This window comes from Choloepus didactylus, chromosome 3 (genome assembly GCF_015220235.1).
Source record: "Choloepus didactylus isolate mChoDid1 chromosome 3, mChoDid1.pri, whole genome shotgun sequence".
Classification (NCBI taxonomy): Eukaryota; Metazoa; Chordata; class Mammalia; order Pilosa; family Megalonychidae; genus Choloepus; species Choloepus didactylus.
Window position 1 is genome coordinate 45616858 of NC_051309.1, and position 21583 is coordinate 45638440.

The 21583-nt window shown below is 39.8% G+C and overlaps 1 pseudogene; it reads right to left on the reverse strand.

Annotated features, from left to right (window-relative positions):
- Positions 1-5370: 5370 nt before the first annotated feature.
- LOC119530249 overlaps positions 5371-21583 on the reverse strand; it is a 30435-nt pseudogene continuing 14222 nt past the window's right edge.

Here is a 21583-nt window from a genome sequence, read left to right on the forward strand (position 1 = left end):
TGACAAATACCATAGAATAGATTAACTTAAACAACAAAAATGTATTGGCTTACAATTTTAGAGGCCAGAAGTCCCAAATCAAGGTATCAGCAGAGCCATGCTTTCTCTTGGAGTTCGTAGTGTTCTGGTTTTGGTTTGCTGCAATCTTTGGGGTTCTTTGACTTGCATCTCTGCATCAAGCACATGGCAATGTCTTTGGTCTCCTCCTGCAGCTTTATCTGACTTCTGGCTTTTATGTCTTCTGGCTTCTCCTGGTTTCTAGCTTCTTTTGGTTTCTGGCTTCTGACTGTGTCTGAATTTCCTCCCTTTATAAGCTCTCCAGTAATGCTGATCAATTTGGGGACACCTTAACTAATAATATCCTCAAAAGGTCCTGTTCACACCCACAGGGACACAGCTTAAGAGTTGAACATGTCTTTTGTGGGTACACGATTCAATCCCCAACACGTACCCAAGAAATATTTGTACAATGAATTAATGAATAAATGAGAATCCTCTGATTTTGAGAGATGTGTGTGTTTGGCTCAACAGTTATTAATTATAAAATTGTGAGAATAAATAGGTGTGTCTCCAGTTTATACCAACGAGGGTGAGGGTGGGGGTCTTGAGTGGACTCACTTTGGAAGGCCTGTGCCATCCCTGTACTGTGCAGCTGGAAGCCTTCCCTTTTGAACCCCCAGCTGAAGCACTGGTCATGGGGTTACTATCTGCCTTCCTCAGAATTGGAGAAACATCCCTTGGATTGGGGTATAGGAGGCGATTGATTTGGGGTTAAGGCCAATCCCTGAGAGGAAAGTTCAGGATTTCCCAAAATATGGGTTGAAATTCACAGGGAGAAAGCACAAAGGAAGTACTTTAAATTGTGCAAATCTGAGGGTAGGGGTTTACATGGGAAGGATTGAACTTGTCATGTTATCTTCTGGATATGGCATCTGAAACACCTTAGCTACCTGCTATGTAAGAATTTCCCCTTCCAATTGGGAGAGACAGTACTAATATTAAAACCATTTTTTTCTCAAGGAGGATATGCCAAGTGTGACTGCATGCATGCTCGCATTAAGGGAGAATGAATAATAAATGCAGATTTGTTATTAGGAATTCTCCTCTCTTGAAGCTTCTTAATATATTTAGAGACTTTGTCCCTCTCTGTAAGGTCTAATGGAATTTCACCGATGCAATGTTTAATGGAATTTTGTCAAGGGTAGAAGCCTAAAGGGATTGGGGCTTGAGGAAAGAAAGGTTCATTGTGATTGTGGGTCTTGTAATCTATGTCCAGGAAAAGTTATGAGAAAGGGGGAAGAGAAGGGAGAGAAAGAGAAAGAGGTAGAGGGAGAGGTAAAGGGGGAGAGAGAGAGAGAGAGAGAGAGAGAGGAAGAGAGAGAGAGAGAGAGAGAGGAAGAGAGAGAGAGAGAGAGAGAGAGAGAGAGAGAGAGAGAGAGAGAGAGAGAGAGAGAGAGAGAGAGAGAGAGAGAGAGAGAGAGAGAGAGAGAACCACCTTTCCAGGAAGAGAAGGGGAGAAGGGGAGGTAAATTTTTATTAAGTACCTTCTTTGTTTTAGGCTGAGGGCTGGACACTTCACATATATCATTTCATTTATTGCTCCCGACAATCTTAAATGATGTATTATTGTTTCCTTTCTACAGATTGGCAAACTGAGTTGCCCAAAGTCACATAGCTAGGAACTAATGGAAACAGCCTCCTGCCTTTAGTCCTGCATCTCTCCAATCCATTCTTCTCACTGCCAGAGAGAATTACCATGAAAGGTTGCAGGGAACTTAATTGTGACACCTAGGGGTTTTCTTTTCTTCCCCTTCCCCTTCGCCTTGGCTTTTTCCACAGTAGGCTCTGTCCTGAACTGGCTTCCCAGTTATGAATGCAGGTTTTCGATGGGTCCACAGAGCCTGGAAGAGGTGGGGGCAAGCGAGAGACTACTGTCTGTGAGTAGAGAAGGGAATTGGTTCATGTGTGCTTCATCCTGTCTTATTTGAAGAACACCACATCTGTTTCAGTTTAAGCAAAGGCTTTTCTTTTAAAGAAGAGATAGTGAGTTTGTGTGAACAATATTTTCCTAACCCGATTATGTCAATGATGATTAGGGAGCAATATGGATAATGCACTGGTGGGTAATCAGGAGTGAACACTGCATAAATTGTTGTAATGATCATCACTTCTTGAATTTCAAAAAGGAGACCAGACCAAGCTTTCTTAGAGGAAATGGAAATATTGGCCCAGAGAAGCCCCCCCATTGCATGACATTTTTGCACTCAGAGAACACCTTTTGTGAAAAGGAAATTTAGGGATGGGAGCGAAAGGAATATGCTGGTTTAAGTTCTTTATTTTTGGATAAAAATAAGGAAGAAAGCAAGGTGTGAATAACTGCTGGGAGAAAGGTTTGTGCAGGAGGGGACATAAAGCTACCCCTGGTTACAGCTGGGCTATGTCATGTTGAGTGTGTATTTACCTTTGGACTGGCCAGCTCCACTGAGCATGAGGAAAGGCAAGGCAACCCACGTGTCATAACACTCCCGTCCATGCTCAATCACACTGAAGTCTGTGAGGTTTAGAGGAGATTCCATTGCCATGGCACCAAACTAAATCTGCACTATGTCCTTTATAGTTGTGGTAGACATTGCTAATACTCATCGATATTTCCAGTTCTCCTTCCCTTCTTGAACATAAGGAAGATTATATCTTCCTGCTCCTCCATTAGTTGCATGGAACTAGTTTCAGTCAAGAGCTTAGGAATAAAAATTACACATATTACTTCCAGGAAAAGTATTTAAAAGCCTGTGCATAATTTTTCTATCTTTTTTCTCCTACTGTGGTGAACCTTGAAGTATCATGTTGAGACTTAAGTGCCCAAAGATTGAAACCTGGAATGGTGAGTGGAAAAGTAAACTTCTTTTGTGTTGAGGCCCTGAGATTTTTAGTGATGTTTTATTACTACAGCCTAACCTGGCCTATCCTGACTAACATACTAGTGGGTGGATACACATGTTCACATACACACACACAGATTAAGTCAAGAAGAATATACAAATTAGGCCATTTGTCCTGGTTCTGATTATATCTTCCAATTCAGACAAAGCACGTGGAGAATGCAGGTTAGGGATGACTCCTCTCTTCTATGCAGCCTGACTCCCTCTACCAGCTACTCAACCAGGGCATCTGTAATCTTGGTTCTTAGGGACACCCCATGTGGTTGCTTCTCAGGTGATTGTTGTTCACACCAAAACTCTCTCCTCTTTGTTTTAACTCCCCTTGCCCAAAGTCTAGCAACATCTGCTTCCCAGCCTCTGCGGTGCACTGCCAGTCATTCTGTTTTGTTTTGAGGGCAGGGATGAAGGTGATGAAGATTCCTGTGTGAGAATCATCAAAAGGAAAATTGGACTTTCCTCCTGCCAAGATGGTCTCCATTTACCAGAGATCCTAAGAGTTATGAGGCTGAAAAAACTCAGTATTCTTCTTTGCTTATCCTCACTTTGATATGTACCTTGTGTCTGAAAGAGGTGTTTAATGACAAGAGGTAGCAAGAAAAGGGAAACAGATCACTTTTCCTCCCACAGAAAGAGACAAAAAAATGAAACTCATCTCTGCCAGGACTCTGTGGATGCCCAGTAAATGTCAATAATGATGATGCCTGACTTTTCATTTATATGGTCTTTTTTTAGTTTCTGCCCTAACCTGAACATGGTGTCAAGGGAACTATTAATGGCTGCTATTCAGGGACATGTGACTCGGTATTTTTATATTGCCTGCCCACTTCATAAAGTGCTAATGAATGTTTGCAAAGCTCTTTGAAATCCTCTGGTGAAAGGTGCAACATTAAGTGAAAAATATTATTATTAGAAGGTAATGGACAGCTTTGAATGATTGGCCATAAGAATAATTGACATAGCATTAAAAGATGCGCCAGAAATCATCCTGACACGTTCAGCTCCTCCAGCCCCATCAGCCTCCACGTTACGTATATTACACTGTTTCCCTGACACCCATTCTAATAACCATATAATTCATACATTAAATCACCATTTCCAGGGAAAGGCTGAGCTTCACTCATAGCTCTATTGACAGTGACACTGAGAGGGTATTAGGTGTGGGACGTGCTCTTACCTGGAAAGGCCAGATCCAGCCACTGAATGGCCACAATGTTTAAAGGTTGAAAGAAGAATGAGTCAGAAATACCTTGAAACCCAAGAAGGAACTTTAAACTAGATGTGAGATTGGAAATCCATGAAAACATTAAAAATCTAAAGTGAGATGTGTCAATACATAGCAGTATTCTTCATTTTATTGTGTAAGCTCTCTGGCTTGAAAAATAGTGGCAGTACAAACTAATGGTTTTCTAACTCCTTTAACTTTGTGTTGTTTAGTATTTCTCTGTCTTCTTCCACCTAAAATTCAATTTCATCAGGGTTGGGAAATGGGGTACAACTTAATTGCCAACACTGGTTGTATAGCAGTAGCCATCAGAAGTACACTGTTAAGAATTGGGGGGGGGGGGGGGGAATAGGAAAGGGTGTTCGATCCACTAGCAATGTCTGCCATGGGAGAGCAAGGCGAAGGGGTGGCACGTATGTGGGGTAGGCCTGACCTTGGAGTTGAGTCCAGGTGTGAGGACAGCTGAAAAGGACACCTTGGACTTAGTTCAAGGTTGTTCTACCTTTGATTTACAACCAAAGCTGCTAGTTTCCCAGGGCTGCTATGTCAAATACCACACATATGTTGGCTTAAATAACAGGAATTTATTGGCTACATTTTGAAGGCTGGAAGTCCAAAATCAAGGTATCGGCAGGCCATGTCTTCTTTGTAGTCCCCAGCATTCAGGTGGTGGCTTGCTGGCGATCAATGTCTGCCCCTGCCGTATGGTGATCTATCTCCTTCTGTCTCCTCCTGGTTCCTACTACCATGTTCAAATTTCTTTTGCTTATAGGGACCCAGTCACACCCGATTAAGGTCCATCCTGATTCAATTTGGCCTCATCCAGTTAGGATATTTGAAGCTTTTATTTACTGAGTACACACTCACAGGACCAGGGGTTAGGACTTGAATAGTCTTCATGAGGGACATGTTTCGATCCCCAAGAATGGGTCTAAAGGATTTACTTGTGAGAAGGGCATAAGCAGAAGGAAACAGCTTCTCTCTTGTTTTCTTACAGGGAACCTCAGTTTGGTGGCCCTGGCAGCCTGCGCAGTGGAGAGTCTCCGGCGTGCCGGAACTTCCGGCCCTTGCAACCGCCCTAGGGTGTGGTGTGGCTGTGCGGGATTCTTGGGGCCACCTCCTGGCCCTTGTGGGGGCAACAGGGCAAGACAGTGCTTCAGCCCTTGGGGGGGGTCCACTACTCCGGGCTCGGCTGCTCAGACTCAGCCCCTACACCCTCAATGTGGTCACCTCCTGAACCCGCGCGCCATCTGTTACGGTTCCTACATCCACAGCTGTTTTGTTTTTGCGACCAGGAAGCTTCATCTTCCGGATCACCTGGGAAACGGACTGGATGGTTGGTTGGTGCGGTTCATGAACAACCCCTTGAGCATGACTTGGTTGAAGGTAGAGTTGGTTCTCCCGGCCAGAAACCTGTCCAGCTTGAACAGCAGCCGTAGGTAGATGTCCCGTCTGGGATCCTTGCGCTGAACCTTTCCGTCCTTGTTGTCAAGGATGTTGACTCCCAAGATGGCAACTTCCGCTCAGTCAGATCTGCAAGGAAGCTGGAGCTGTTATGTTTTATGTCCCGAGCTACATCCGCACCCAGAAACAACTTATACTATCTGCTCAGGAGGTAATTCTGGCACTCTGAGGGCCACATCTCTGAAGCCTGATGTCTGGGGCCTCCGCTGCGGGGTCCGGGAGTTTTCCATTTATGTCCACTTAGGGGCTACCCGTGGGTGGACCTGGCCATGGATCATCATGATGGGCCACAGTATCGTGAGTGGTTCTGAGTGGCGTCCTGTGACCTGCAAGCTTCTTTGGATGTTAAGCTGCTTCTTGAAGTCTTACTGTTTATTATGAAGGTGATCCTATTTCTTACTTTTTTTTTTTTCCATTTGATTTTAAAAAACACATTTACAGAGTTTCTGTTTGCGGTAATGGAAAGGTTTTGGTAATGGATGGTTGTGATGGTTGCACAAAATTGTAAATGTAATTAATACCACTGAATTATATTCTTAAAAATGGTTAAAATTTCAAATTTTATGTTAAATACATGTTACCATAACTTTTTTTAAGTAAAAATAGAAAACTTTATTTGGTCTATTCAACAGAGAAAATCACATACATCTTGCCAAATTTGTTTTAATACAAATCTAAGTAAGGGTTTCGAATGTAGGTAAATATGTCTTCATTTGCAAAATCTCAGATACAGGCTGCCATAACTTTTTAAAAAGTATGATTGCCCTAAAATTATTTTATCAGTAGAGATGGTTTAGGGGGCAAGGGATCCTTGCTCAATAAATTATCATCATCATCGTCATCCTTAAGATCGCTAACATTTACTGAGCATTTACTATGCATGAAGTATGGTTCTAACTATTTGCTTTCATTTCCTCATTTAATACTTTAAAATCCAAATGATTGTTGTCCAGTGTACAGTTAAGGACATTGAGACTTTGAGAGATTACTTTTTCAAGGCCACACAAGTGGAACATTAGGAGTTGGATTTGAACCCAAGCCAGTTGACCTGCAGGCTTGCACTCTTACCCACTTCACAGCTCTTCTTTCCAATGTTGTGCTGACTTGGATAATTGTTACAGCAGACAGGGTGAACTGTTTCTGGTCACTCCTGTTGGTTTGTTAAACAGTCTTCATAGAGAGCTAAATTAAAATATTTTGGTAGTCTGTTCTCTCCATTTTAAAACTTCAATCTCAAATGTGACCTTCAGATAATGTGATTGCATATGTCACATTTATAGCTCATCAAAAGGACTTTGGTTTAAAAAAGAGGATAACATTTCCCTCTATTTTTCATTATTTGGTTTATAAAAAAATCATAAAAAAAGTAAAAGTATAAATTGATAATATCTAACACCAAAAACTTTGATTTGTTGCTAGGTATTTCTTTGATTTAAGTTATTAAATTAGAAGCAATATAGATGTTAAGCCACTTCCTCCTCTAGGTGACATATTGCCATTTAAACCAGCATATAGTTCAATGTGCATTCAATTGGCATCTTGGATTGTTGTCAACCAACTTTACTGCAATGGGAAGGCTCTTATGTTACTATGTTCTTGGGGTTTACAGCTAGAAAACTGAGTAGTTTTACAGCTTTACTATGCATTCTCTTCAAGGCAGAACTATTTTGTCTATATTGATATAACCTGAATATGGGACATACCATAAAAATCAATTTGTCACTGTGGAACCTGAATCTGAGAACAGAATTGCTAATTTCACAAGATTCTCTTGAGGTTCATAGATTTACCTTTGGTGATTTCAAATTTGGGCTATGGATGCTTTTTGGCTGTGGGAAGTTAAAATGGTTGAAATTTGGTAGTGACGAAATCACTGGTTTACTGAAAATGGGCCTTTACTAGGATTCACTCAGGTTCCCTTGAGTCAATTACTTTAGAAAATCATTAGCATATTTACATAAATAATTGCAAACTTCTAATGTGGAGATACTATTTTTTTTAAGTGGAACTTAAAATGTCTGTCTACATAATTTCTTCTCTCCTTTTCTTCCATCCTCAATCCCTGACCTATTTTTGTCAATGCCAGGCAGAGTGAGAAGAGAAATGAAACCAGAGAGGGAAAAATGGAGCCACGGTTGCTCTTGAAAATCTTGTCCATCCACAAAGAAACTGTGGTGGAGATATTCCTGGCCTTGATCCACGTTCTGGTGGGTGTGGACCCAGTGCAAATAAGAGTTCTTCAAGATGTTACTTCAGTTCAGGTGTGGTCCAACTGAATCAAGTGGGGCTTTAATGCAGGTTACTGGAGTCCTTTATAAGCAGTGTGGAAGTCAGACAAAGTGAGAAGCTCCACGAGTCACCAGAAGCTTGTAGTCAGTGGAACCTGGGAGAGAAAAGAAAAGATGCCATGTACATTGCCACTGATGGAAAAGCCAGGGACCAAGAATTGTCAGGAGCCAGACCCAAAAAGCCACAGTCTTCAGGGAGAAAGCATGGCCTTTCTAACATCTTGATTTTGGACTTCTCCTAGAGTCAAAACCATGAGCCCATAAATTCCCATTGTTTAAGCTAATCCATTGTATAGTATTTGTTTTAGCAGCTGGGAAATTAAAACAGAAGCTGTAATTTATAATGCAGAAAATATAGTTGGAAAAGCTTTTTGATTTAATTGTTACTGAAATCTGTGTGGCATCAAATAAGTTAGAGCAGGAAGTGATCTTAGAATTCTAGACGGATTCAAAGTGATTAGACAGTTGGAGAGTGAGGACTGGACCACTCGCTTAGGCATGATTTGGGCATAAACCCTCAGCCAAGAGCTGTAACAGTGTCCGTTAGGCTCCTTGAAGATAGCAACCGGGTTCTAATGCTTTCTGCATCTACAGTGTATTGTATAGTACACATAGTAGGTACTTCATAAATATCTGTTGAATTATTGAACTCTTGGCTCCTAATATGACAGAAGGGTGGGCCTCTCTGTTCCCACATAACTGTTGTGTCCATTGAATACACTGTTTGGTTCCTTTCAGTTCTTTCAAAACCTGGTTTTTATTGAGTGCTCAATACTATATATTTGGAACCCCCCTTTTTTTTTTCCTGCTGGCCAGTGTCTCCCATAGAATCTCTTGCCCACATTCAGAACTTTGAATGAAGAGAATAGTTCTTATTCTGTTCTTCAATAGGCTTCTTCCTTTTAAAAATTCAATCTTGCTTGTGATTCAGAGTTTGTCTCTTCTCCCACATCCAGCACAGGCTGGAGCTGTGGATCTAGTGATTTGGAGTGTAAGTGCATGTGTGTTCATGGAGGGGAAGGTGGTCTGGCTCTCAGATATCTCTTACCTCTTCTAAGAACTAACTTCTCCAAGATTGGAGCTGGGGGAGGGAGAAGAAAAAGGAAAACACGTCTCTGCCATCCTGGGCAAGTTTGCATCCTCCCCTTGGATGGCTGTGCGTGCTCTTCTCACTCAGTGTCCATCCAGGAGTGGTGGACGGTGGTCACTTGCCCTTGTCCACTGAGAAGGGGCTTACACACAAGCAGCTCCCTAAGCCTTGGCAGGCCTTTCAAGACACAACTGCATCTCACAGTGGACCCCTGACTGGTGGCAATCCGCTGTATTCCTCTGATGAATGTGCCTCTTTGGCCTTCACGCTCCAACAGCCCACATTCTCTGCTACCAGCTGTAGCCAGCTCTTCAGCAGTGCAATCTTTCAACTACCTTCCTGCCCCAGGAACTCAAGTGAGTAGTCCTGATCCTACCTCTATCCCCCCAAACCCCTGGCAGTGTTGCACCCTGTTTCGCCTGCCCTGCCAGGTCACATCTCCATAATTCTCTTTTACATTGTTGTAAGCACTGGAGACAGATCGCAAAGTCTCCTAGCCAAGCAGTCATTTAACTGGGCAAGGAAAGGCTGGGCTCCTTTTCCTTCAGGCAGCCCTCTCCTGTCCAGTGAGTCTGTGTTAGGATGAGTGGAGGGAATAGTCTCAAGTGCTTCACTCTTCCAAATGCCACCTTCTTACTCTCAATTCCCTCCTTACATTGACTGGAGAGATTCAGAGGGAGGCATTTATAATAATATATAATATATCCAAAGATATGAGTTGGCACTTATTGTAAGTCCTGCAGGGAGGTGACCAGCTCCAATTAATGGCACACTTAGAATGTGATGTATTAAGCACCTTTGGCCCCAAGCATTGGGCTTTGCAATTCTAGAGCAATAAGAAAAGTTCTGGTATATTTCTGCATAGACTTCAGATGTGCATTTTAACTCTTTATTTACAGCCAAACCACTCTTACCTTTAAACTAAACAAAGAGCACAAGATAAGACCTAAATTAAGAGGCAAAAGGTAAATAAACAAACGATAAAATGAAGCAAATACAAAATACAAGGCAAAATATATTATTTAGTACAAATATCACAAACTTCGTTCCCCTTCAAAAAAATAATAGCTTGCTATTTAACAGGCACGGTTCTAAGTGCTTTAAATGTATTATCTCATTTAATCCATACAAAAATGCTATAAGAAAAGTCCTATTATTAGCATTTATAGATGAGAAAATGGAAGCACATAGAGGTAAACTGTAATTGGGCATATAAGCATGCATCAGCAGCAAATACATAAAAAGCACGTTGAGCTGATTTTCATGATCAGCATTCTATGTGTGTCAATTATAAAAATAGCCTTTAGGCCATTGTGGCACAGTCTAGAAATTTAAGGTATTTGGCATCAAATTCTCCCAAAAGACAGTGCAAGTATAGTGCTTAAGAGTATAGACTCTAGAACCAGACTATATGAGATCAAATCTTAGTTCTTTTATTTTCTGGGTGGCTATTTATAACCGGGGTGCCTGTGCCTCAGTTTCCTCATGTGAGTGGTATTTAGCTTAAAGAATTGGTGGCAGAATTAAAAGAGTTGATAAGTATAGAGCCACACTATCAAATAGAAGTAATATGTGAGTGACATATGTTATTTAAAAATTTCTAGTTGTCACATTTAAAAAGAAACAGGTGAAATAAATTTTAATAATATATTTTACTTAACCCAATATATTAAAAATATTATCATTTCAACATGTAAGTAACATAAAATTATTAATGAGATATTTAATACTATTTTTCTTGTTCTGAGTCTTTGAAACTGAGTGTATATTTTACACTTAAAACCCATCTCAATTTGGACTAGCCCCATTTCATGTTCCCAATAGCCGTGTGTGACCAGTGGCTGCCATATTGGATAGTGTAGCTCTAGAACACTTAAAACAGTGCCAGGCACATGGTAAGTGCTGTATGAGGGTTATCTATTATTTTATCTCCAAATATTTTTTCCAACCAATTGCTTCTCTTCTTTTTCACTGCCATTGCCCTTTGACCAATTTATTATCATCTTTGCCTGGAGAAATACATTAACCTCCTAACTTGGCCTCTCTATTCACTGGTCACCACCACCTGCCATCTGTTCTTTACACTGAAGTCCAAGAAATCCTTTCAAGGTACAAATCTGATCATAGCCCACCCCATTACCCCTGAGCCTCCCTTTGTACTACTCCCCTGCATCTCTAGGCTTCAGCCACTTAATCTTTGTTCAGTTCCATACTCTTACCTGCTGCTGATCCTGTGGACATGCTTCCCTTTCTCTATCACCCCCCATTCTTAATTTCACCCTCCTTTGTATCTTCCTTAGGAAAGCCTTTCCTGGAGTCTTCCAGTCTCTGTCAGATTGCTTTGTGAAAATGTCATAGAATCATCTTATTCCAGAGCACTTGTCTCCTCTAGTAATTTTGCTTTCATTAGTGGGACAAATTAATTATCCTATCTACTGCCCTTATTAGATTGGAAATTCCTTCAGGACAGGGACTATATTTGTTTTTGTTCACCATTTTGTCCCCAATACCTGGCACATTGGCGGCCCTTATGAAATATTTTTGAATAAATGATTGAAATAAATAAACAAATAATCATTCCTCTACAAGACCCTACAGAAGCTGAATGAAGGGAATTTTAATCAAGGAGGAAAATGCCACAATGTCAGCTTTTAGTTTGATTTGAATTCTTAAAGGATAAGAACAGAGGGATTCTAGAATAGAATAATATACCATGTAATAAGATTCAGAAAACTTCAAAAACATGAAAGTTCCAACATTTAGACTGACATAAGACAAAAGGATGAGCTGATTGTGCCTGGAACCACTGGGAAAACAGAAAGGGATATTGTGAGCCATGTTCTTCTGTTGCTCCTGAGAAATTATGAGATGGACATGGTGAAGTATTTGTGGTAACGAAAGCATGGTGACTATATGACCCAGATTTTATGTGATAGTCCTTTCAAATATTCTGTACTGTTTTCTCTGTAAATAGCTGAACTATGATGAAAATTCCAATATCTCAAAAAATAGTAATTTATAAAAGTTGGTCAATGAGTCAACAAATATTTGTTTCCTATGTGCTATGTGCTGAGTATACAATGGAAAATGAGATAGCTGGGTTTATGGATACCCATTCATCTCTCACTTCCTTCCCTCTCAGTTCTATATCAGTTGAGTTCAGACACAAAGAACTAGATGGGAATTAAAAGTACAGTGTCAGGATGTATGAAACAAGGGTGGTTCAATGAATCCCACTAATAAGGTAATTCATTCATTCTTCCCTACTAGAGTGGTGATGATGGAAATAATCTGAGTAGGAGTCCTCAGTATTGCTCCTTCCTGAACATAGAGTGGATGACTTCTTCTCTCTAAGAAAATATGAAAAATGAATGACAATATCCACTCTTTGATAACACTAAGTTCTGGCTTCATCAGTTGAGTGGGGGAGAGAACACTAGAAAGAGGAGCCAGTTGGAAACAGAAGCAGGCAGAGAGAGGCTGAATTCAATGCTGGATGAGCTAAATAATGCTGCTGTAACAAATTAATCACAAAATCTCAGGGATTTAATTCAGGAAAGATTTGTTCCTTGCTCACACAATGCCTGTTGTGAGTCAGTCAGCTCTCTAGGTCAGCTCCTTTCCTAGCAGTGAAAGGAAACCAGTTGCTTTCATCTTGTGGCTCTGTCCTCTCACCATGACTTGCAGACTTCCAGGTGAATTCCAGGTTGCCAGGGCAGGGAAGAGAAAGCCATCATTCACTGTCTCAGCCTGGAAGGCACATAAGTCACTTCTGTTCATGGTCCCTGGTGCAGAACTAGTCACATAGCCTTGCCTAGTTGCAGGAAAGCTTAGAAGTATTGTCCTCTGTGTGCCCAGGAAGGAGGGCTACTAGACATTAGTAAACACTAAGAATTTCCATCACATCGATGATGCATTTATGGTACCTGTAAAAAATCCAAGTGGAAAGATCCTACAGGCACTTTTATTGAGGGGCTACAACTGTGGGTCTCAAACTTTACTGTGCATAAAAATCATCTGGCAATTGTTAGAAATTCAGATTCCTGGGTCCCACTCTCAGAGTTTCTAATTCAGTAGGTCTGGAGTTAGGCTCTGTGTTCTGAATGTCTAGGCAATACAGAGATCATAATTTGATAAACGCTAGACCAGAACATTAGAAGATTCGGTAGCAAATGGATGGTACTGTGGTAGGGTACAGTCCTAGCACAGCTTGCCACCTCTCCCTGGGACCTACAAATAGATCCTGTGTTCAGGATGAGGTGAGTCAGCCAGGTGGGATAAAACACAATCCCCTGGTCCATTCCTTCTATTGCCATGAACGTACGCAAATATTCACTAGAGACAATCTGATTTGGGTGGACCTGTTTCATGGCATCTGGCTCACACCCAGCAGTTTATCTGTCCATGGTGAGGAGAAAGTGGGGTTCCTCCACTCTAGCACACAGGCAATAAAGGGGTGCTGCATTTAGAATATCTCCCTGCATCAGCCACATATGGAGACCCGCTGGCTATGGAGAACCAACGCCCACTAGTGAAGCTGACTTTGCTGTGTCTCTTCTCTATGTGAGTAAAATATTGTTCCATCCAGGGCTGTGTGGGTGGGTCATGCTTCTGTTGGTGACCCTGCCACCTGTATTGGAGTGGGTTGATATCTCCTTAGGTGTCTCTCCTTCTGAGGGACAGTACTCATGGCCCTGGGGGGGAATGCGATCACCTAGACAGAGAGTAGAGGAAGACAGGGTAAGAAAAAGAGAAGCAGCTCCAGGCTAGAGCCCTGAAGAATGTCCAGGGGAGACTGTTTCCAGAAGGTAGGAGAGGAGTACTAGTTTATGTTAAATGCTGCTGAGGGATGGTGTCGGATGAGGACTGAAAATGGTTTATTGTATATAGTGAAAGGGAAGTTATCGATAATCTTAGCAAGAGCTGGAGGCCAACACCAAATCGGAGTTTGTTGAAGAGCGGTTGGGAATAGACAAGTGTAAACACTTAGGAGAAGTTTATCTGTAAATAAGAGAAGTGAGATAGGGTGTTGGTGGAAGGGAGAGGTGGGATCAGGCGGATTGTGAAAATATAGGTGAGACTTGAGCATGATTAAATGGTAATTTGAAGGAGCCGATTGTGAGGGAGGAGCTGAAGATAGAGGAGCCGAGAGATGATCAACAGAATTCCTGAGAGTGTGGGAGAGGATGGGATAGTCACAGGAAGGATTTCCTCTAGCTTGGCAGGGGGGACACTCCTTTATTTTATCAGGAGGGAAAGAGAAAAAAGCAGGTATAGACAAGTTGTCAACTTTGGGAGCTCACTGGAATCAACTAGGAGGCTTTAAAAAATTCCAATGCTAGGTTCCAGCCCAAAGATTCGCTAATTGGTCTGCAATGGTAGCCTGGGTGTTAAGATTTTGAACAAGCCCTCCTAGATGATTCTAGCGTGCAGCCAAGGTTACAACATTAACACTGGCTAGAACAGGCATACTTAGGGTTCTCACATGTTCTTCATGTCATAGCTTAGACAGCACTTCCTCAGGAAGCCCCACAGGAAACGCCATTAAGTTAGGTCCCTGGGGTATATTCCTATAGCACCGCCTTTATCCTCCTCCATGAGAAACTGCTCACTTCTTTCACTTCTAATTTTTTATTTAATGTTTTATACACCATCATGGCGATGGCTATGTCTGTGCCATTTACTTCTTAATCCCCACCTGGCAGAAAATAGACATTCCATAATATTTTCTGGATAAAGGCACCAATCGAAACCATGATGTGGGAGGAGAGGGCCCAGGTTGAAGGGACACTGTGGTTACTCAGAACATGGCCATGCTGCTAGGATCTTGTCTGTCCATGACTATGTAGGTGGTGCATACGGGCTCAGCGTCTCTAGATGCAGAGCTCACCCTAACAGCATGAATGTAGAAACCCATGTAATTGTACCTGTGAGGCAGAGCTGATTGCCATATAAGGTGTTAACAATATTGAGCATCTCTTGTATCATCAAGCATAGTTATTTTGTCTGTAGTTTAAAGTTGTTTGAAGTTCAAAATTACTTAATTATAAAGTTGTGGTTTGTTTCCAAATGACTGCAAGGACTAGAAAAGAAAGGAGCCTTTTCATGAGATGATTCAAAGGAGTTTATCCCCTTAAGGAAACATCACGATCCACATGTAACTTTGTACATGGAAAGCAGTAGGATAAATGATGCTTATAGCAAGATTTCTGTAATTTCTTCATCAGATTGTGTGGACTACAGACAGGTCCTTGTTACATAGTTGTGGTGTGGTTGGGTATGTGTGATGTTGGGTCATAATTATATAACCCAGGGGTTGGAAAAGTTTTTCTGTAAATATTTAAGCTTGTTTGGGTCCTACAGTCTCTGCTGCAACCACTCTACTCCACCACTGTAGCCCAAGTAGCCATAGACAAATACTTAAATGAACATGGCTGCTGTATTCATTTTCTGCTGCTGCATAAAAAATTGCAACAATGTATATTTATGATCTTATAGTTCCATGGGTCAGGAGTCAGCTTAGCTGGTCCTTTGCTTAGGATCTCACTAGGCTACAATCAAGGCATCAGGTATGGTTCCTATCTCACCTGAAGTTTGAGATCCTCTTCCAAGTTCATGGGCTTGATGGCACAATTCATTGCCTTGCAGTTGTTTTAATACATGATAGCTTGTTTCTTCAAGGCTAACAGGAGAGAGCATCTCTCTGAGCTAAGGGAGGGTCTGAGCCATTGTTTAAGTGCTCACCTGATTAGGTCAGGCTCACCCAGGATAATCTTCCTTTGGTTAACTCAAATCAACTGATTAGGGACCTTAATTACATCTGCAAAATCCCTTCACCTTTGCTAAATAAGGTAACATAATCACAGGAGTGTTACCCCATCATATTCACAGGTCCTATTCCCGCTCATGGGAAAGGGATTATACAGTGTGTGTACTCCAGGGGAAATTTTGTGGGTTCATTTTAGAATTCTGCCTACCGCATGTGTTCCAGTAAATTTTAGTTATGGACGCTGAAGTTTGAATATTTGAATATCATATAATTTTCACATGTCACAACAATATTATTCTTTTTTTTGACCATTTAAAAATGTAAAAACCATTGTTGGCTTGGAGGCTGTAAAAAAAAGCAGTGGTCTGGATTTGGCCTGTAGGCTGTAGTCTGCCATCTCCTGATGTAATCTGTGAAAAACATCATGAGATAGCCCTGGCAGTCTAGTAAGAAATGGTACTGAGAACCGGATGTGAGATCCAGGGGATCTGGCTTGCTAGAGACAGTGTTTGTGATATGTGGGAGCTATGCTGGACTTTAAGGGTGATCTGTCTGGGGTGTAAGAGACAAGATCCTCTCTCAGAGCTTCCCTGTGGCTTGGCAGGATCTAACCCAGGATGAACAGAATAGCAAGGCCACTGACCTAAACTCATCTCCCATATGAAAACATCGGGAAATCTGATATGCTGTCCTCACCTAATACCCCTAGTCTGATCACTCCCAGTTTGCTTGGTGAGGTTGTCCTCTTTGAGTTTGTTATGCAAACAGTAGCTTTTTGGAACTTATGTGTTCAAGTGTTTATTTCCTCAAGCCTCCATCTGAATCCTCCATGGGGCTACTGCAACTTCATGTAGTCAAATATCAGCATGCATTTTAGCTTTCACTGAAAATATAATCTTGCTAAATGGGACTTACAGCAAAGAAAACAATCATTTTTTTTTGTACTGTGAGGCACAATCATAGTTTCAGATATTTGGATGTACGTTGAGGCTAATTTCCATATTGTTTAAATCCAAATTTTCAACAGCACAAACAAAAGGAATAACAACTATGAAAAACATCCTTGTTCCAGAAGCTCAAGAAAATCGTAATAGTTATTGTGTGAAACATCATCAAATCTTAGATTTATGATATACCCCACTAGCCACAAATGTACTTAACAAATGTTTATATGTGGTGTTTACTATGTGCCAGGCACCATTCTAAGCACTATAAAATATTAATTTATTTAATCCTTATAACAGCCCTTTGAAGAAAGTGCTGTTATATCATCCTTGTTTCATAAAAGAGGAAATGGAGGCAGGGAGTCCAGTGTCTCTTTGCTGGTAAGGGGCTGAGCTGGGATTTGAATCCCAGCCATCTCACTCCAGACTCTGGGCTCTCAACCACTGTCATGTGCTCCTTCTCAAGCAAAATAATATATATATTTTATATGTATATATATGATTTCCTGAATATGCTGAAGTAATTCATGCCATACAAATAATCAATATGATACTTTAATGAAAAAAACTAAAATTAGTGTGAAAGTTCTGGAAGGTGACATCCTGCTAGGTGACTGAAGTAGCCAATTAAATGATGTTTCCTCCAGTCTGAGCCCCAGCAGGCTTGTTGATTAGCTTGTCAACGTGTCATCTGATATTTCTAATGCCAGCTTTGAGATTCTTTTCCAATAACAGCCATATGAGAATCTTGGTAGGGATCAGTTGCATGGTATACTTTTGCAACTAATATATTAATAATGCATCATATTTTTTTCAATTAATGCAGTTACTATTGTAAAATTATTCAAAATTTGTTACATTTCTATAATATGAGAGAAGACACCGAAGTAATTGTGTAATTTTATCAGACAAATTTGGTCCTATTCAAACATAAGATTTCTGATACAGATGCTTGTTCTTGAAAGAATACTAATAATGTTTCAACCATCACATGCTTAGTTTTTATGAGCTGAAAAAGTTCCATTGTCAAGACATTTTCCAAAGACCCTAAATCAAAACAATGCCATTGCAATTTTCCATGACATTTTTTTCCAAAATTGGAGGGGCAGAAAATTTCTCTCTGTGAATCTTTGCATTTTAATGAGAATTGAAGAGGAAGATAAAAATGTGAATGGCTTCATTCTAAAAATAAAAGAATTTCAGAAGAAAATTGCTAATGATGTTAAGTATTTATTGCATTGTGGATTTTGTGAAAGTGGTAAGGGAATGGGAGCTGAATCACTTACTTTAGGAGATGTGTATCGAAAAATATTTAACAATTTTGTTTAATATATTTGGAAAAAATAACAAACAAAAAAAACTTGTTAAAAGAGAATTTTTTTCTATTACTATGAATACTTGTTGATCAGAAGCAGGAGAAACAAAATGCATCAGAAAATTTTCTTGGAAAAACGTATTACTTATTCCCATGTTTCATACCACCTGATATGACTGATTTATCAGATAATTTTGCTAACAATTTGGGGGATTAGAAAAGTAATTGATATAAAACCTTAAATCCAAATGAATTACTGAAACTTTCTAAGAGATGTTTGAAAAAATAAAAAAACAGATTCTAATGGGCCAAGCTGAATTCTACAAATGAGCACAAATGGAAAACTGCCATCAGCTTCAATAAGAGATGATGAAAATGACAAGACAAAAATTGTATTAGCTCATTGGTAATGTTGCAGAGTTTTGCATTCATTTGCACATACATTTTACTCTTCAATAAAAGGTGATTTACTAAATGGATAACTCATGAGATTTAATTTTTCTAATTTTTGAGGCTTTCTAAATATAAATTCACAAATTAAAAAAAAGTCATTAGTCAGGACATGAATTCAAATTTGGGGATCTAGAAATACGGTCACCATAGATTTTTGTGTTTATTCTGGATTCAGAGAGCCAGAAAGAGTGAAGCAAAACAGGGTCACAGTGCATATAAATGAAAGAAAAATGAAGTGTACGTGGTTTGAGGATTAATGGAGACTTTTTTTGTCCAAGAAGAGAAACATTACAGTCATAAACTGATTCTTGATAAGGTAATAATTGCTTACTATAGTCAAACTCAAAGTACTTCTGGCAGAAACTACTAAGCACCAGGAAAGAGCTTTTAGGCATTGTTAAAGCAATTGATCACTTCTATCATTATTTGTATGGCTGGAATTTCACAATCAGAATTTATCATATTTCTTTAGGAAGCCTTCTGAAATTCTGTGAATTCAGAGGGACAAATTGGCTGGATGATTACAAAACTGTAAGCCTATCATTTTCAAATTGAACATCGACAGAGAGTCAAAAAAAACCTATCACAATGCAGATACATTATCTAGGCACCCTGTGTTGGAATAATGCTTATAAACTGATATTAGGCATGAAGAAAAGAAACAAATAGTCTAACAGATCTGGTAGTTAGTATTTTAGAATAACCAAAGGTTTCTGACTGCGAGGATGAAAAAACACTCCTATTTCCTGAATAGAAAGTTATGAAATGGTTCATTCATTCTTCCAACGAATATTTATTAAGGGGGTACTTTGTGCCAGGCACCATTTCAGGCATCAGGGATACACTAGAGAGCAAGAAAAATCATGGAACTAAGGTCCAGCAAAGCCACAGAGAGAAAAAAATATTATTTTGTAAAACCTGGATTGACTCTATACAAAAAAGAAATATAACTTTTAGGAAGAAGAGGTATCTATATTACCACTCTTAAATACTTTAGACATTGTGTAAATACAATCAAATTTTTATTAAAAATTCTTTTGTATGGAAGTGATATTTGTCTGATTAATAAAGGACATGTCAGGGAACTGTATCTGTTTCTTTTTTAAAAATGTAATATTGAACTTTTACACAATCTTAGAATCCACTCATTTAGTTTCTTAGAAAATTTAGGCCATTATGCATGATCAACAAAATTAAAGCACATTTACAAAAAAGTGGATTTAACATATACAATCTAGAAAAATCTAACTTTGAGGAAAATACAATGAAACTCAATGTAGTTCCACTTTATACATTCTTATAAATTAAAAGTGTTTTCAAGGAATCCACCAAGTTTTTTATGTTTCTAATGTACTGAATTCTAGATGTTTGCATTATTTCTCAGATGTTTTCTATAAAGGACTAGTACTGAAAAGCAAATAGAAGTTTCTAAGCACTTCACACAATGCTTGGCACATAATATGTGCTCATTAAATATTTGTAGACTGAACAAGCAAATTGCTTATTACAATTTAGTTTCATAATAATTAGGTGACGGGGCAGATCCAGTTTTGTGGGATCTGCAGCTTATACAAGTTGGGGAACCCTCTTAAGAAAGAATACAAAGCCATGTAAAATTAAGCATGGAAATGAATATTTAGAATGATTAATCACTACAAATTATAATATTAAAAGGACAGAAAATTACAACAAACATTTTCTTTCATTTTGTCATATTTAATCAATCTGAAAAAATATACACAATCTGAAATTAAGGCATATAAAAGAGCAATGCAAATGCATTTTTAAAAGGCTGCTATGTTGTATTGAGCTCAATTACTCTTATGTTACAATGACTTATGAATTTTGTCATTAGAATATTTGTTTTTCAGGTCATTTTGCTGTGTTGGTGGCAAATTTGCATGCTATTTCATCTGGAGCTGCCAGACCCCATTGGGACATGTATCAGATATATTAAGATGTGACCGAATATATATGGGATGTATAAAACATGGGACTTTGCACACAAATGTACTCACTGCTTATTGTACTGCTATAGGTTTCTACTAGGCAAACACAGGAATTCCATAAACTCTGTTTCATGAGATTCCTGTCAAAAAATAAAAATAACATATGGTGTATTTATAACTGTATATGCTGCATTATTGAGTTTATGCCTAACAGAAAGAACTTCTGTTTTTACTGGCTATTACTGAGAACTGAATCCTCCACTTATATATTTACATGTCTGATATTGGAAGAAGTTTCCACAGACTAGCTTCTGGCTCTCTATATTTTAAATCTTGTTTTCCCTGCACTAGCCACATTCTACCAGTGCTGAGTGACATAAGATATGTTCATGTTGGAATTCTGCTGGCCCTGGACTTCAGTGTCTTGACACTAGATGAGTCAGCATGGTGGAGGTGGGAGTGCAAAGGAGTCAGGTAGCCTTGTAATTGTAGGTGGACTGGCTTATTCATATGTTCCTAGACTTAGAATTAAGTATAAATGTTTGGGTTTTGCAGCACTGGTATAGCTGCCTGTTTGTGCTAACTGCTATGAGACAATCTCCCTTTCCTGGACCTCTCTCTGGCCAAGATAATTTTATCAGTGGGTTGGCACCTAATATTGACAATGATTTGCACAAATAATACAATAAAAGCCACCCTCAAAGTCCTTCTTGCCTGTGTCTTATAATAAAGAGTAGTTGGAATTGTGTGGGCAATTTGGGAGATGGAAGCAGGGATTGGCTTTGTGACCTTAGACATAGACTCACATGAGAGAAGGAGGCTGCCAGAAGGGCAATCATCCTAACATATGATCCCACTGGCACTGCCACACCCTCAACACTCTTGCTCCGACTTGCCAGTTCTCTTGCTTACGGGGTCTGGATCCTACGACCCATTCCTCCAGCCCCTAATTGGGGTCTGTTCCATCTCAAATGCTCGGCTTGGACTGTGGAATGCCCCCTTCTGCCCAGAGACTCTGTTAGCTCAACCCAACCTCCAGATCCATCCAGGACAGATGGAGCCTGAGTTCTCTGCCTTCTTGCACACTGAGATCGAACAGTGCCTTTTATTTTCCCCCATCGAAAACAAATCTACAGCCGTGTTTGCCTCC